We start from the raw sequence: 17,122 nt of genomic DNA, 5'->3' as shown, positions 1-17,122 counted from the left end.
CTGGCTTCAGCGGCACCCTGGGCCTTCCTGCACTGCTCAATCCACAGCTGTCCATCCCAGCCTGTCTAGTAAAAGTCTACCTTGGAGCAAATACTCCTTTTCTCCTTCAAAGACAAGTTTTGCAGGCCAGAGGGTAAAACCTTCAGATGGAAAAGAAGGAATAGAGTGTAATTATTAGGTAGAGTCTTGGGGAAAGGGTGTCGCTGTTCTGATGAGCCTGGAAAAGAGTTGTGAGAGAACAATGATGATGAAGGGAACTCAAAATACATTTTCCCAGGCACTTTCAGGAAGATTCTGACTTAACAGGCCTTGAGCAGGTCCAGACTTCTGTATCCTCAACAAGCACTCAGGTGGTTCTCTTATGATCAAGCAGGACTAGAAAATTCTAGTGTGTCTACAGGAGAAAGGCAGGAACTTCCTTCTGAGGTTTGTTCTGAGCCAAGAGATGGGGATGGAGCATACTCCAAGGCATCACCAGAGAACACAATAAAATATATTTAACACCAAAGTCGACTGATTCAGAAGGTCCTTCAGATTCTTCAGGGCCATCACCCCAAATACTGCACTCTCTCAGAAGGAAGAACCATGAAATGATCTTGAGGTAGACAGAAAAGCTTGGAGTGACAGCTACAGAGTCAGGAGTACTGTTATCAGACTGAGAAGACCTGGGTCCTATAGTCACAGTGCCACTAGCCATTCTTTTGGGTTCCTAAGGCTGATTACTTTTTTTAAAAAAAAATTTTATTAGAATATATTCATGTACAGAGGGTCCATTATGACAATTTCAAATAGGCTTATATTGTATATTAGTTAGACCATCCCCACCCTCTTTCCCCCTCGAACACACCCTGCCCCACTTCAAGCAACTGCAAGAGGTTACTTTGTTCTATTTCATATAGGTATATGAAGTTCATCAACCACAGTCCCTCATCCTAATCTCCTTCATTCATGGTCCCCCTCCCACAAGTATCCCCCACACGCACTGTACCTATTTTACCGTCCTGTCTTCCATTATTAATTTCTAAGTCAATGGACAAAGGGGTTTCTGAATATATTCCCACTGTGAGTATACTTTACTTTGGTCCATTCAACCCCTTCCATTGCTCTCCCTTACCCTTCCCTCCCACCCCCCACTTTTCAACAGCTTTCAATACACATCATTATAACTTCTACCTGAATAGATGCTATGTTTATGACACTGTTCGTACTTTATCCTTTCCCTCCTCCCCCGAGTTCCATGGAGCAGTTCCACTATTGCAAACATATACACACATATGAGTGTGTATATGATCATGTTTGTTTTTGTGTATATGTTTATCTTATGGATCTATCTTTCACATATGAGAGAAAACATGTGGCATTTGTCTTTCTGAACATGGGTTACTTCACGTAATATGATGTCCTCCAATTGCATCCATTTACCATCAGACCATAAGGTGTCATTCTTCCTTATGGCTGAGTGAAAACTCTATTGTGTGTATGTACATATGTGTGTGTATATGTGTGTGTTGTGTATACACATTATGTATATAACTGCATCAAACTAAAAAGCTTCTGCATGGCAAAAGAAACAGTCACTAGACTTAAGAGACTACCCACAGAATGGGAGAAAATCTTTGCCAGCTATTCATTCGATAAAGAGACTAATATCCAGAATCTACAGGGAGCTCAAAAAACTCAACCCCCAAAGAAACAACATCCCATGGGCACATGAATTGAATAGGGAATTTTCAAAGGAAGAGGTACAAATGTCCAATAAATTCATGAAGAAGTATTCAACTTCCCTGGTTATAAAAGAGATGCAAATCAAAACTACACTAAGATTTCATCTCACTCCAGTTAGAATGGCCGTCTTCAAGGGCAAAAACAACAAATTCTGGTGAGGATGCAGCAAAACAGGAACTCTTACACACTGTTGGTAGGAATGCAAATAAGGCTGATTACTTTTACCAAGGAGTACCTTAGATTACCGAGGACAGGGGGCTGTGAAATAAACTGGACTAGTGCCTTCTACAGCCAGCTGCACCCCAGAATTATTAGGGCAAGCCACAAAAGCAAATGCAGATTACTAAGCCCAACCAGTGACTCACGCAGGAATCCCAGGGCAGAGGCCTGGAATCCACACTTAGATAACACTGCATGTGATTCTGAAACTCAGTAAGTTCATCTACTAGCATTTGTAAATAGTACCACCTCTGAGATACCTTCCTAGTCAGCCTGTCTGGGAAGTGATGACAAAGGTTCTCCTTAATCATCTCTGAAGATGTACTATATACTACTCTTAAAGCTGATTGCCTCTTAAAGAATTGGGAGGAAGAAGTGGGGATCAGAGATGAAATGGCCAGTGGAACAAATTTAACCAAATCCTTAACATAAAACTCAGATTGTACTAATTTTTTTTTCTCATTCATTCAGCAACAGATCCAATTAATAAATATTTATTATGCACCTACTATGTGCACTGGAGATTAAATGGTGAACAAACAAGGAAAGCCCTTTCCATTGTAGAGTTTACAGTCTAGGGGATTCCAGAGAATTTTTATCCATGTGTTTCAATGAACCCCTAGATAATAACTAAATGCCTTCTTTCTACTTTAAGAAAGAATAAAAATTGCTACATAAATTCCTTTTCAAAGCTGGTAAGTAAATCTAGACAGTATGTCTTTAAAATAAGAAAAGCACACTCCCTCCATGGGAAGTAAGAACCTGTGAACTCTCCCATCTATCTAAATTAAGACAGCCACCACTTATTGAGGCCAACGCTAATTGACGTTAAGTGAAGACTCTGAGGTTTGCCTTGGGAATTGAAAGACGTTATTTATTGAATCAATTATGTTCACAATGTGACAGTTGATTTCTTTTTCTTTCCCCCTTCTCCCCTCTCTTGTACCACTTTAGTCTTTTCAAGAAGAACAGTTAGAATACCACGTGGAGAATGAGGGCAGGGAGAGAGGCAGATAAAATGAATTTTAAAAAAACAAAAACTAACAGGGAGGCCAGCCATTATTAAGTACCTCTCTTTGGTAAAGGACCAAATCAAAGCCCAATCGATAGAGTCCTTTCAAATAAAGTCCATTCCTACACTTAAATCTCACCCCCAGGAGATCAGAACTTAAAGGGGCTAAATTTACACCACTTATCACACAATGATGCCCGAAATGCAGAACAAATGTTAAGTGGATCCACCTTTATAGATACAGCTTAAAAGCTTTTTGGATTGACAAACCATAAACCAGGTTGATTTTATTATTCTCTCCCCATAGAGAATTTTTTTCTCTCTCTTACAAGGCTATCTTTCTCCATTTGTCAATGTACAGATAAGTAAGCTATCTACAGTCTCATTTCCCTAATACCAACCTGTGCTGCCCAAGGGTATTCCCACAAAGGATTCTCAGAGTCTTTCAGATTCAAACACTTCATGAATTCCCCACTCTGTTTCTGAGAAATCACTGATTATTACTGGAAAAACAAAGCTTGTCTTAAGAGGAGCAGGAATAAGTTAAGAGCAAACACAGCTAAGTCCAGACGGTATATTTATTTTGTTATCAAACACTGATGCCTCCGTAAGCACCTCTGATTTACCTAGAAGGTTCCAAAGAGAGTAATATTAGACCTTCCAAAATTACATACTTCTAAAGTAGTTCTCAAAAGGCACATCCATACAGACCTCTTAACAAAAGAGAGCTGCTCAGTTAATTATCACACTGATAAAAAAAAAAATGGTGTTAAAGACCCCACTGGAAACAATTCTTTCTGTGGGTCATGACTTTGGAGCAAATACCATCAACAGTGCCAGCAGCTGTTGGCATAAGGAATCTGGATTGGCCAGCAGACATTGAGAAGGTGGGAGACTTTGCAATGTTGAAGTTTGAATTATAATCCACTGGCCACTTCACTAAAAATTTTGCATATACTTTACTTCAAAAACTTCACTTCCCTTTTGATGATAGTTTTGCATTATGTTAGTTTACATAAAACTTTATGCAGAATCGTGAAGGTTTGAATAAGAGAGTAAGACTGTCACCCCCATGCTTCAACCCTCCAAGAGTGCCCTGTTGCTCTTATAATGAAATCTACATAGCTAACAGTCTCTGTCTGATCTGCTTCCAGCCCACTTCTCCACCCATAGCTCCCTGAATTCTCTCCTCACCACCTACATGCACACACACTGGCTTTCTACAGAGGGATCATGCTTTTTTACTCACTGTTCTCTCTGGAGAACAACTCCAGATCTTCAAGTGGCCACCTAGCTCTTTTCAGTACTCAGATCTCAACTCATCCAGCACCTCCCAGAGATTACCTCCTCCCCTGATTACCCCAGCTCAAAGAGACCAACCACAGTCTAAATCACACTGCTTGGTCCTTCTGCCCATACAGCATTCATACGTACAAGAGAATCACATGCTTGTAAAAAATATTTTGTACAGTCTGTCATCTACACTAGAAGGTAAGCTCCATGGGGATGGAAGAAAGATCTGGCCAGTGTTCACCGCTGAATCCCTAGGATCTAACCTAAATAGGACACAGCACAGAGTGGGTATCATATAGGAGGGAGGGAGGGAGGAAGGCAGGGAAGGAGGGAGGGAGGGAAGGAGGGAGGGAGGGAAGGAGGGAGAGAAGGAGGGAGGGAGGGAGGAAGGGAAGGAGGGAGGGATGTGCATCCAGTTTTCTCATAGAAGTATAAGAAAAACACTAAGCAAAGCTCAGCAGGAAGAGATCTTTTATCACAATAAAGCATCTTTTAGGTGGTCTTGGGGGATGAACTACTACCTTGTACTTTCTAGGCCCAGGGCGCTACCACTTGAGCCATACCTCAGTCCACAATAAAGCAACTTTTAATATGATGCTGTCCAGTTCTTTTAAAATCAGGGCCTCCTCATCTATAAAGCTGAGGTAACACCAAATAACAATAATATAGTTAAAATTTATTGGCGCATACTGTGTGCTGGGTACTTTCCCTGTATTAGCCTATTTTACCCTTCTGTCTGCCTTAGAGGATGATTACTTTGACGGGGTAGGGGAAAATGAGATCAAAGCTCAGAGAAACATCCTGTCCAGAATCACACAGTAATTTAAGAATCAGAGCCTAGATTTGACTCAAGGCAACCAAGAGAGCCTAAAATCCAGGATCTTATACCATGAAGGGGGCCAGAAGTTTCAAAGAGAATGTGAATGTGAAAATACCTATTAAAATGCTGGATACATGGCAAGAAGTTTTCTTTCTTCCCTATCGACTATGCTCAAAAGTCCTGATAAACAAATCAGATACTTTCATACTGCTTCTAAACAAAATGTCATGAATCTTAATATATGAATCAATATCTAATCACATCTACAAATTATTTTAAATATAATACTTTCAAATATTGAAAAGTAGGAATAGCTTGGGAGAAGGTATGGCTTCGATATAATTTTCCCATAGTTGCTAATAGACTATTGAATACGATTCATTTTTATTTTCACTAATAACTCAAAATCTTTAGGTATAACTGTAGAACATTAAACTGATGCAATAATTCAGATATATTTGCTTCATATTATAAATCTTTCTCTCTCCTCAAGAAGAATATTTAATTCTCACAGCTTACAAAAGAAAATCTAAAAATTGCAAAGAACCTTATATTACTTAGTTCAGACAGGAAATTCAGCAAAGGACTAAAAGTGGCCCATCTGATTTACAAAGAGGTCCTGTGATCAAATATCAAAAGGAACTATTACAAAGTCATTTCCATTATTGTCAATTTCCAAATAAATCCAACCTGTCATAAACCTTTAAGCTACTGGTGTTTTCTATTTGGTAAAGTTCTTCCTCTACCCTATAATGTAGTTCAATCTGTCTTAATTTTGAATTTTTTTTTAAATGTGACCTTTACATAGTTTTTTCCCCTGACCCAGACTTCATGTAAAATATGGTTTTTCTTCACCATTAATCTAGTACAGTCTCTTACCCAGTACCACACCCCACCCATGACATTCCTGTCAATTGATCATCTGTTACCTGCTTAGAAACCTCCACTCTTGGGGCACTTACTACTCTTCACTCCATCTGGGCAGTCCTAAATATAAGACAACTTTCCCTTACACTCAAATAGAACTGCTTCAGTGCCTGGCACCAGAATGCTCCAGTACCAATTCTCAGTGGAGGCAAAATAAGAACTAACAAGGTTCCTATCAATTCCCTATTGTCAGCCATTTTTTTCACTATTCATTGGACTTAGGTTCAGTCATAATTTCTTATTTCTTCCCTATTCTGAGAAAAAAATGGTGAGCAGCATATTTACATTTTATCAATGAGTTTCTCTAAAAGAATAAATAAATCCAACTGATGACCAGATAATAAAATACAACAGATGCTTAGATAATTCTTTTATGTTTAATTTCTACCCTTCTCTTTCCTCAGATCTATGCATTTCTATAAGTTATCAATCTTTACATGTAGGGACAATCTCCTGTGTCTTCAAAACAGTTCTCTTTGAACAAAGTCTAATTTCCTAAAAGCATCATTTCAGTAAAAGCCCATCTCACCAAATCTCAACAACATTGAGGTAATGACTTTATTATGGGCTTATTATCGCCAGGGCGTTAGCTTCATTATCTCATTTAATTTTACAGTCCTGTGAGGTAAGAGACTTTTGTTTTCATTTTCTCCAGGTAAGGAAGCAGCTTCAGAAAGGTGAAAATTTGGCTCACAGTCTCATAGGTGGCATGTCCAGCCTAGGATTTAAATCTGAGTTTCTCCACCTCTTTCCACAATGGACACTTACCTTACTGAATCTATGTCTTTGCCTATAAAATGGGTGGAGAGAATAACATAAGCATACTTTTTTGAAGAATTACTCTTAAGGATTTAATGAGACAACATATGAAGCTACTGGCACCCAAGAGACTAGGGGTTAACCACTGGGTCTCTGCTGGGCATTGCATACCTGGTCTCATCTAACCCTCACACCCAATCTATGAGTCAGTCAGGTAGGAAAATGTAACTCAAAAAAGTGGAGAAACTTGACCAAGAGCACACAGCTAGTAAACTAGCAGAATCCAGATTCATACCCATATTTCTGTGACTGCAATCCCTCAGTACACTACCTACCTTCTTTAAAAGATATGTTTGTGGGATTCTTTTCTCAAATTGCCAGAAAAAAAATGTCACTTCAGGCATGGTCCTTCCTGCCATCTTCAAGTTATTTCCATTTATATCTAGGTGGTCTTAATTTTATAAATTTAGGGGAGGCAGGATGAGAACAAACCACATATAGTTCTTGAAATTACCCTAAAAACAAAAGCACCTCATCACATCTCCACTTACACTTCATTTTCTGTTTCTACCAGGCAAAGCTCACTCGTGCACCCTGGAGAAGCTGAAGGATAAACATGTCCACAGGAAGCATTTCTGTTCCAATATAGTATCTATCGATTACAATTGCTTGCTCAGCTGTCTAACACCAACTGGGAAATTCCTTTACTTCCCACTAAAGGCCTTTTGGTGCTAAACATGATCATTATTTCTTGAGGACAAAACTCATAATTGGTGAATAATGCATCCTGTTATAACATGGAGCCAGAGTGCTGTAATTAACAACAGCAACATACACATGACTGGCCTGACTCCTGTGCTCCACATGGACTGTGGAGTGACAGAACAGTTAAGTCTATGGCAAGTTTAAAATGTAATGCATTTTTGTAATTCCAACAGCATTACAAATTAACCACTTAATCAGAATAAAAGTTACATATAGAAAAGCTACGGCTGGTGAAGTGGCTCAAGAGGTATGGTAGAACACTTGCCTGGCAAGCATGAGGACCTGAGTTCAAACTTCAGTACTGTCAAAAAAAAAAGGATTTTTAAAAAAGGGAAGTAGGGAGAGATAAAGGAGAATGATGAAGAAGGTGAAGAGTGAATTCAACTTTGACATATTGTAAGAACTTTTGTAAATGTCACAATGTAGCCCCAGTACAATTAAAAAAAAAACAAAAAGGAAGGCTACTAAATCACTAAAAATTGAAATGTCTATGTGCAAATATTTGTGCAAATGTATGTAAATGGAAAAATGGGACCTATTGAAACTATTCCAGGAATGGGAGGGGGGCATAAAGGAGAATGATGGAGGGGGTAAATTCAAGTGTGATATATTTGATACAATGTAAGAACTTTTATAAATGCTACAATGTACCCCCAACCAGCAAAATAAAAATATCTCTACACACAGGTAATAGTAGTCTAAAAATAAGCAGCCTCCTTGTTTTCATTTGTTTTGTTTGTGGGGGACGAGGTAAGACTGGGTCTTTCCAGGTAGCCCAGGCTGGCCTTGCAGTTGTGATCCTCCTGTCTCAGCCTCCTGAATGCTAGCACTACAGGCATAAACCAGCATCCCTATCCTTCTTGCTGCTTTTAAGTCAACTATTTACAAAGGACAAAAGTACCTTGTAGCGCTTACTGAGATAGATGTTTTTAAAACTGCCAATCCCCATAATAAACTAGAAACTAGAAAAGAGAGATTGAAGAAATGGACAGGATAGTGACATGGGTCGATACTTTTTTAAAGTCACTCTACTATGGCAACTGCTAATTAAATAGGAAACACTACCGGTTAATCCAGGATCACATCCTTTGGTCTCAGCTATGTTCCTCCATGGATTAATAACACCTACATGGATGAGGTTATATATTTACTAGCTGTCTTTAATGTTAAATAATGTAATGAAATTCTTTCCTTCGATAAAAACTTCAAGGCTTATAAAAAATGCATTCACACACTCTTCACTTTGGGATATGCAGGGGCAGGATTATTTTTAAACCCAAGCACTAGAATCAATTCCAGCATTTGTTTGGAAACTGAAGCAAAATCCTGGAGGCTGAGGGACAGCTCTGATCTACTCCTTGTTCAGAATTTGGCCGACTGGACTGGAAGTGTGGCTCAAGTGGTAAAGTACTTGCTTTGCAAGCATGACGACCTGAGTTCAAATCCCAGTTCCACCAAAACAAAACAAAACAGAATTTGGCCGACCAATTCAGGTTCTCTGGGAAATAATTTGTTACACTGGCTGAAGTAAAGGGGTGAGCTGTTAGAAGAGTAAAATAGGGAAGGACTTTTGGTATCATTAAGTAATGCAGCCTAGTCAAGTGCTCAGACCAATGGTCCAACCCCCTGGTTTGAATCAGGGCACTATCACGTGCCACCTGTGTGATCTTAGGCAAGTTCACTCACCCCTCTGTGTCTTCTCATCTATAAAATGATGATGATGCCACAGAAAATCACTGAGCAGACTGAATAAAGTAATGCATGACAAGTACTCAGGATGATGCCTGGGGCATAGAAAGTGCTCAATAAATATTACCTATGCTCAATATTGTTACTCTTCCTATTGCCCCTTTGACAAGAAGTTCCTTCTTTTATAGGGAGGTAAGAGGGAAGAGGGCTGAGGGAACATAACAGAGGTGGTGAACTTGTTCGAAGTATATACACATCTATGAAATATCACAATGAAACCCCTGTACTACTAATGTATGCTGATAAAAGTGGAACAAAGTTCCTTTCTTTTAAGTCTATAATTAAAATATAATGGTCTTACCACTTTTGGAAAGTAACTTAACGTTCATTTATTCCTTCAGTCAGTAAATAACTATTGAGCACTGATGAGGTGCTAGGTCTTGAGGCTAAAGTGATGAGCCCCACACAGAAGCCATTCATGAGGGAGACAAAGAATACATTAAAAGAACCATAAAAATTGTCACATATGAACAAGACTGTACTTCAGGAAGTCTTTTCTAAGGTAATGCCACAAAACATGAAAAGTTCTACATGAAGATGTTTCACATTGGTGTAAACTGGAAATAACCTCAATAGTCAATACTAAAGAGTGAAGCCCATTATTAGAATTACTTAATGAAATATTCTGCAGTCATTAAAATGATAGCTTTGAAGTTTAGTTTATTAACTTGCTGTGAAAAGCATTTGTGATAAAGTATTACTTGAAAAAAAAGAGACATGAAATTGTACTAATATTGCAGTAATGACTGTTTAAAATCTTCATATAAAAGACTAGAAAGAAATCTTCCAATATAGGTTTTTGTTTGCTTTGAGTCAGAGTCTCACTATGTAGCCCAGGCTGGCCATGAATTTGTGAGTCTCTTGCCTCAGCCTCCCATGTACTGGGATTACAGCTATGCACTGCCATGCCAGGCTCCAATTTGGGTCTTAATGGAAATATGACAATGATGATTGATGGATTATTACTGGGTGCCCAGGTAATTTAATCCCTTCCTTATACTATCTCTTTTAGCCCTCATAAGGTAGAGAGTATTTTCACATTTTACCCTGAGAGAAGCTGAATTCGTATATACCCCATAAGGGAGGCACTGAAATGTAAATCTAGGTCAGGCTGACTCCAAAGAGTCATCACAACCACTAAATGTTTGTTTATAATGTCATAATGGTAACAGTAAGTTTCACTTTTAACTTCTTTGTATTTTAAATAACGATAACACAACTGATCATTTGCTGTGTGCCAAATCCTGCCCTAAGTGTCTGGTGTATGTGATTAGTTTACTCCTCACAAGTACTCTGTGAAGCAGGCAGTAATGTCCAGTATTGTCTTCCTTTTACAGAGAGAAAAATGAGTCACAGAATTCAGATGGCTTGACCAAGGTTACACAGCGGTCAGTGCTTAGTGTTCTGCAGGTTTCAATGGGAGTTGAAGCAAAAGATCACAACTGGCTCTACTGTGAATATAAATTAAAATATTTATATGCAGATAGCACCTATTCAGAGAAATTTTTAAAGACTTCCTATGAAAATTTTGTTCAAAGATTTTTAAAAAAGAGTCTTTGGGGAAGAACATAATAATTTCCTTAAACTTGGACTATTTCAAACATATTAAGGAGATTAAAGAATAATGGAAAAATCAGTAGGTTTTAGCAAATGTTAATATCTTTAAAAATAACAAAAGCTATACCCCACTAAAGGCCACTGATCAAGAAAAATTTTAATTATAGCCTTTAAATTCTAGTTAAACTTGGAATCAATATGAAAGAAGTTAATTAACTCTGCAAAAGCCACCACTTTCTTTCACTAAGGAAATTCAGAGAAAAAAATAGAAAAATAGTGTAAGAAGAATCTAAGAAAGACAGCTAGCTAAGGAATAAGGGGTCAAACCCCACACAGCAAACAGGATTCAAAAAAATAATAAATAACCCTGAAAGTGACAAAGAAATATCACTCCAACAAACCTGGCTTCACTAGACACAATGCTGCTTTTTTCCCTAACAATAGGCAGACACTACAGCCTCATCCCATCACCTTTCTGGCACTTTGTCCACTGACAAAGTCCCACAAAGAGTAGACATAACTAAAGAGGTCCATCAGCAAAAGCTGAAATCCTACCAGAGTGCAGAGTCAGCATAAGAACTTTCCACAAAGAAAGGGAAAATGACCAAAGGGAACAGACACCTCAGAGAACCCAAGAGCTTTTAATTAGCATGCTACAAGACTTGAACACACACTGCAGTCTAACAACTGGTTATACCATTAAGAAATGCAATTGCCTTTCGATGTCAAGTAACTATACCCAGATTTCTGTATGAACCCCTGAGCTGAGACAACTGAATGACATTTTCCTGGTCTTTTTGATCAAACTAAGAGCCTTAATTTAGCACAAAGAGTCTAGCTGAATCCAAGCCCAATCCTACAAGTAATATTTTTGGTTCACAACAGATTTGTATCTCAAATACACTTAGTCTACATAGTGTGCAGATGCAGCCTGTTCTTTTTTCTTTTCTGGTATTTCTTTTCTGGCTGTATTTTCGATGCACCCTGGCAAAACTGACTCCACTTTCAATTCTGTACCTGCCGTAGGGCCACAAATTCCTGTTTTCCTAATCACTACCTTTGAATTTAACACAATAGAGTGAGAGAACAGGCCCAGAATACTACATTGGTTGGAAACAAATAGTGAAGACAACACATCTCCCAAACCTCCAGATACCTGGTTGGGTGTGAGAGTGCAGGAGGATTAAGAAGGCAAGTTTCACAGTGTTGGGAAGACAAGGACCTCTTCTCTAGAGTCAAGTAAGTGTCAACTTCAAGGTCACATATACACCCAATGCTGACAGAGATGGGCCATGCAGTTGTCTTATCTCCACCTAAGCTCTTTGGAGGAAAAGATTCTGTCTTCTATAATGAGAAGTCAAAAAAGAATAGCAGTTAAGAGAGTGGTTCTAATTAGGCAAGAAGAAGAAATAAAAGGAATACAAATAGGTAAAGAAACTGTCAAAATATCCCTATTTGCCAATGACATGATCCTATATCTTAAAGACCCCAAAAAACTCTACCCAAAAACTCCTAGACAACATAAACAGCTTCAGCAAGGTGGCAGGATACAAAATCAACTTAAAAAAATCATTAGCTTTTCTATACACTAACAACAAACAAATTGAGAAAGAATATATGGAAACAATTCCATTTACAATAGCCTCAAAAAAAATCAGATACCTAGTAGTAAATTTAACAACGGATGTGAATGAATGACCTCTATAAGGAGAACTATAAACCCCTGAAGAAAGAGACTGAGGAAGACGACAGAAGGTGGAAAAATCTCCCATGCTCATGGATTGGTAGAATCAACATAGTAAAAATAGCTATATTATTAAAAGCAATCTACATGTTTAATGCAATTCCCATCAAAATCCCAATAACATTCATCACAGAGATTGAAAAATCTACCCTAAAGTTCATTTGGGAACATAAGAGACCGTGAATAACCAAAGCAATACTCAGCAAAAAAGAGCAATGCTGGAGGTATCACAATACCTGACTTCAAACTATACCACAGAGCCAGAGCAATAAAAACAGCATGGTACTGGCACAAAAACAAATATGAAGACCAGTGGAACAGAATAGAGGATCCAGATATGAACCCATATAGCTATGCCCACCTTATTTTTGACAAAGGTGCCAAAAACATATGATAGAGAAAAGACAGCCTCTTCAACAAATATTGCTGGGAAAAGTGGTTAGCTGCCTGCATAAAACTGAAACTAGATCCATGTCTATCACCCTGTACTAGTATCAACTCAAAATGGATCAAGGACCTTAATATCAGACCCAAAACTTTGAAGTTAGTACAGAAAAGAGCAGGGAATACTCTGGAAGCAATAGGTATAGGCAAGAACTTCCTCAATAGAACCCCAGCAGCTCAGCAACTAAGAGAAAGAGAAACATAAAATTAAAAAGCTTCTGCACAACAAAAGAAATGGTCTCTAAACTGAAGAGATCACCCACAGAGTAGGAGAAAATATTTTCCAGCTATACATCAAAGGACTGATAACCAGACTATACAGGGAGCTCAAAAAACTAAACACCCCCAAAATCAAAGAACCAATAAAGAAATGGGCAAGTAAACTAAACAGAACTTTCTCAAAAGAAGAAATCCAAATGGCCAAAACACATGAAAAAATGCTCACCATCTATGGCCATAAAGGAAATGCAAACCAAAACCACACAAGATTTCACCTCATCTCTGTTAGAACACCAAAAACACCACCAACAACAAATGTTGGTGAGGATGTGGGGAAAAAGGAACCCCCAAACACTGCTGGTGGGAATGGAAGCTAGTACAAACACTCTGGAAAACAATATGGAGGCTTCTTAAAAAACTAAACATAGATCTGCCATATGATCCAGCAATCCCACTCCTAGGGATATACCCAAAGGAATGTGACTCAGGTTACTCCAGAGGCACCTGCACACCCATGTTTATTGCAGCACTATTCACAATAGCCAAGTTATGGAAACAGCCAAGATGCCCCACCACTGATGAATGGATTAAGAAAATGTGGTACTTGTACGCAATGGAATTTTACTCAGCCATGAAGAAGAATGGAATCTCATCATTCGCAAGTAAATGGATGGGACTGGAGAACATGATCTTAAGCAAAGTTAGCCAAGCTCAGAAAACCAAAAATCGTATATTCTCCCTCATATGCGGATTTTAGATCTAAAACAAATGCAGTAATATTATTAGACTTGGGTCACACACTAAGGGGAGAACACATACAGGAGGAATAGGAAAAGGTAAGAAACCCAAAACTTAAAAAGTGTTTGATGTCCCCACTGCAGACTAGCTAATACAGTAACCTTAAAACAACAGAAGTCAATATGGGAAGAGGATGAGGAATCAGTGGAACAGGTCAGGTAGAGATGAATCAACTTGGGTTGTAACACACTTGTGCATGGAAGCAATGCTAGGAATCTCTCTGTATAGCTATCCTTATTCAACTAGCAAAAATGCTTTGTCTTTCTTATTATTGCTTATATCTTCTCTTCAACAAAATTGGAGAAAAGGGCAGAACAGGTTCTGCCTGGAAGTGAGAGGAGGTAGGGGGGAGAGGGAGGAGGCAGGGAGGAGAAAGGGCCCAAACAATGTATACACATATGAATAATTTAATTAATTAATTAATTAATTAATTACCTCCAATGCTGTTGGATCCCTACTTATTTTAAATTACTAAATTTTTTTATGTACACTTAAAGACTAACAGGAGATGTGTAGGTATTTAGAGATTAAGGGAAAAGGGAGAGAAGATTTTTTTTTAAAGCATACAATTTTACCATTGAAAATGACTTTGTCCAATCTGACTTTACAGAAAATGATAGAGGAGCCCAGAACAACTAGAACAAGTACCCATGACCGTCAGAGAGCAGCCAAGAAAGGGCAGAACCTGTGTTCCTGACTCCTATCTGGGTCAACACACTCCTCAGAACACTGGACGCAGACATACATTCTCCCATCACTCTACAAGCAATGACACCAACACATCTGGAGTTCAGGAAGCCACTTTCTGTCATTTCAGGCAAAAGCTTGACTTCCCAGGCTTCATCTAGTTTCATAGATGGCACGTCCTAGAATTTCAGCTGGCTGATTTAAGGGATTCCCAAAAGCTTTACCACTGAGCAAAGTCTATTATAACCCTGATGAATTTAAATGAGCCATAGAGGGATTTTGGATTCCTAAGCCTCACAGACAAGGTAAAGGCATTGATTTAAACTCAGTGGAAGGAAAAGAAACTGTTATCATTCACAGAATACTCATTTTTTCCAAGATGTTTTCCCTGCAAAGGCTGTGTTTCATGAGACTTAAACTCTACAGGCAACAGTATGAACAGAACTGATGGGGAGAGGGGGGCTGTGTAAGGAGACAGAAGCTACTGTGATTTAACTGATCTAGAAATAAGTTGTTAAAAATGAGAATTCCTGGTAATATTCTCATGGCATCTAATGAATAAATATCAACTAAATCAATCTATTTGAGCACTCCAGAGTGGGATTAAAAAGTATTATCAGCAGAGGTAAATTTAGAGCTGGGAAATAAACCCTCTGGAACTGAAGAGAGAACGTATTTCATCATTCCTTTCAAGTGGTTGAAGCAATGGAAAGAATCTTAAAAGAATGACATGACCAAGTAGGAAATGAAAGTCTCTCCCATGTAGTCAGCATACTATTACACTGGTGTCCTTATGTCATACTCATGACTCTTAGTTATTCTGTTGAATGACAGTTTTATGTGTGCTTTTCCTCGATCTTGGAATTACTGAATTTTGAAAAGTCCACTTTCAATTTTTTTCAGGGTTATGACTACCCATACATGTGTGTACACAGGACTTTCAATTTGGTATTCAAGAACTGAGCATCTCCGAGCTGCTAGGCCAATGGTATCACAATATAGAAAGTTTGGAGGGGACTAAGGTCAAAGCACTAGTTAATGGCAGAATCAGTAACTTTCAACCATCTTCTCAGTAGACAGTCAAGGACAGGAGCTAACACTTTTGCTTCTTCTTCACAATTCTATGCAGTGAGAATAATCAGCCCTACTTTCTTATTGGCAAACAGAAGTTCTAAGAGATTAAGTCATTCATTCAAGTCATATAGGGAGAAAACCAAAATACCAGTGCCAACCAGTGGTGGAAGCTATAAATTGGAAGAATTCTATTTTTTTTATTGCTGTGTGGCATTTATAAATGTTCTTACAGCATAACAAATATATCATAGTTAAATTCACCCCCTCCACCATTCTCCTTCATCCCCTTCCCTGCTTCCTGGAATAGTTTCAATAGGTATCACTTCCCATTTACATACATGTGCACACAGTACCAACTCCCTCAGGCAGGACCTGTTCCACCCTCCTGTTCTCTAATTTTGTGTAAGAAAAAAATAAAAAGAAGAAAAATGAGTGCTCACTTCAGCAGCACGTATACTAAAATTGGAATGATACAGAGAAGATTAGCACAGCCCCTGTGCGAGGATAACATGCAAATTCATGAAGCATTCTATATCTTTAGTAGGTGAGCAATAAAAAAAAAGGAAAAAATGACATTTTTGCTTGTTTAAGATAGCTACAGAGGGAGTTTTCTTGTGGCACTTCCATGTATATATGTATTACAGACAGATTTGGTTTATCTCCTCTACTTTTCTTCTTTCTACCTTAGTCCCTTCTTAAGGTGGTTTCAACCAATTTAAAAATTCTATGTTCCTTCTCATTTAGCAAGTACATCCACCATATTCACCTTCTTATCTTCCTTCTTTTACCCTCTACCTCTCATAGGTGACCTTCCCTTAGTGTGACCTGTTTTTCATAATATTGCTATATTTGTATTAGGTCTATATTCCACATATGAGAGAAAACATGCAGCTTTTGGTTTTCCAAACCTGGCTAACTTTGCTTCAGATTATGTTCTCTAGTTTCATCCATTTATCTGCAAACAACAAAATTTCATTCTTCTTTATGGCTGAATAAAATGCCATCACACATAAATACAACATTTTCTTGATCCATTCATCAGTAAGTGGGGCATCTTGGCTATTTCCATAGATCAGCTATTGTGACTAATGCTGCAACAAACATGGGTGTGCAGGTGCCTTTGTTGTAGCCTGACTTACATTCCTTCAGGTATACCCCTAGCAGTGGTATTGCTGGATCATATGGCAGTTCTATTTTTTTGTGCTTTGAGGAGTCACCATACTGTTTTAGTGGTTGTACTAATTTACATTCCCACCAGCAGTGTATGAGGGTTCCTTTTCCCCTACATCTTCCCCAACATTTGTTGTTGTATTCTTGGTTCACCATTCTA

General features: G+C 38.4%; 1 protein-coding gene and 1 non-coding gene across 8 annotated transcripts in view; one reads left to right on the top strand and one right to left on the bottom strand.

Annotated features, from left to right (window-relative positions):
* Prelid2 (PRELI domain containing 2) overlaps positions 1-17,122 on the bottom strand; it is a 99,473-nt gene that overhangs the window by 22,553 nt on the left and 59,798 nt on the right. The window lies entirely within an intron of this gene.
* LOC141424396 (U6 spliceosomal RNA) lies at positions 16,225-16,331 on the top strand. Its single transcript, XR_012449333.1, has one exon. It is a non-coding gene; the product is annotated as a U6 spliceosomal RNA (small nuclear RNA).

Source organism: Castor canadensis, chromosome 6 (assembly GCF_047511655.1).
Source record: "Castor canadensis chromosome 6, mCasCan1.hap1v2, whole genome shotgun sequence".
Lineage (NCBI taxonomy): Eukaryota > Metazoa > Chordata > Mammalia > Rodentia > Castoridae > Castor > Castor canadensis.
Note: the sequence above shows the minus strand (reverse complement) of the source record. Positions and strands in the feature narration are given on the sequence as shown.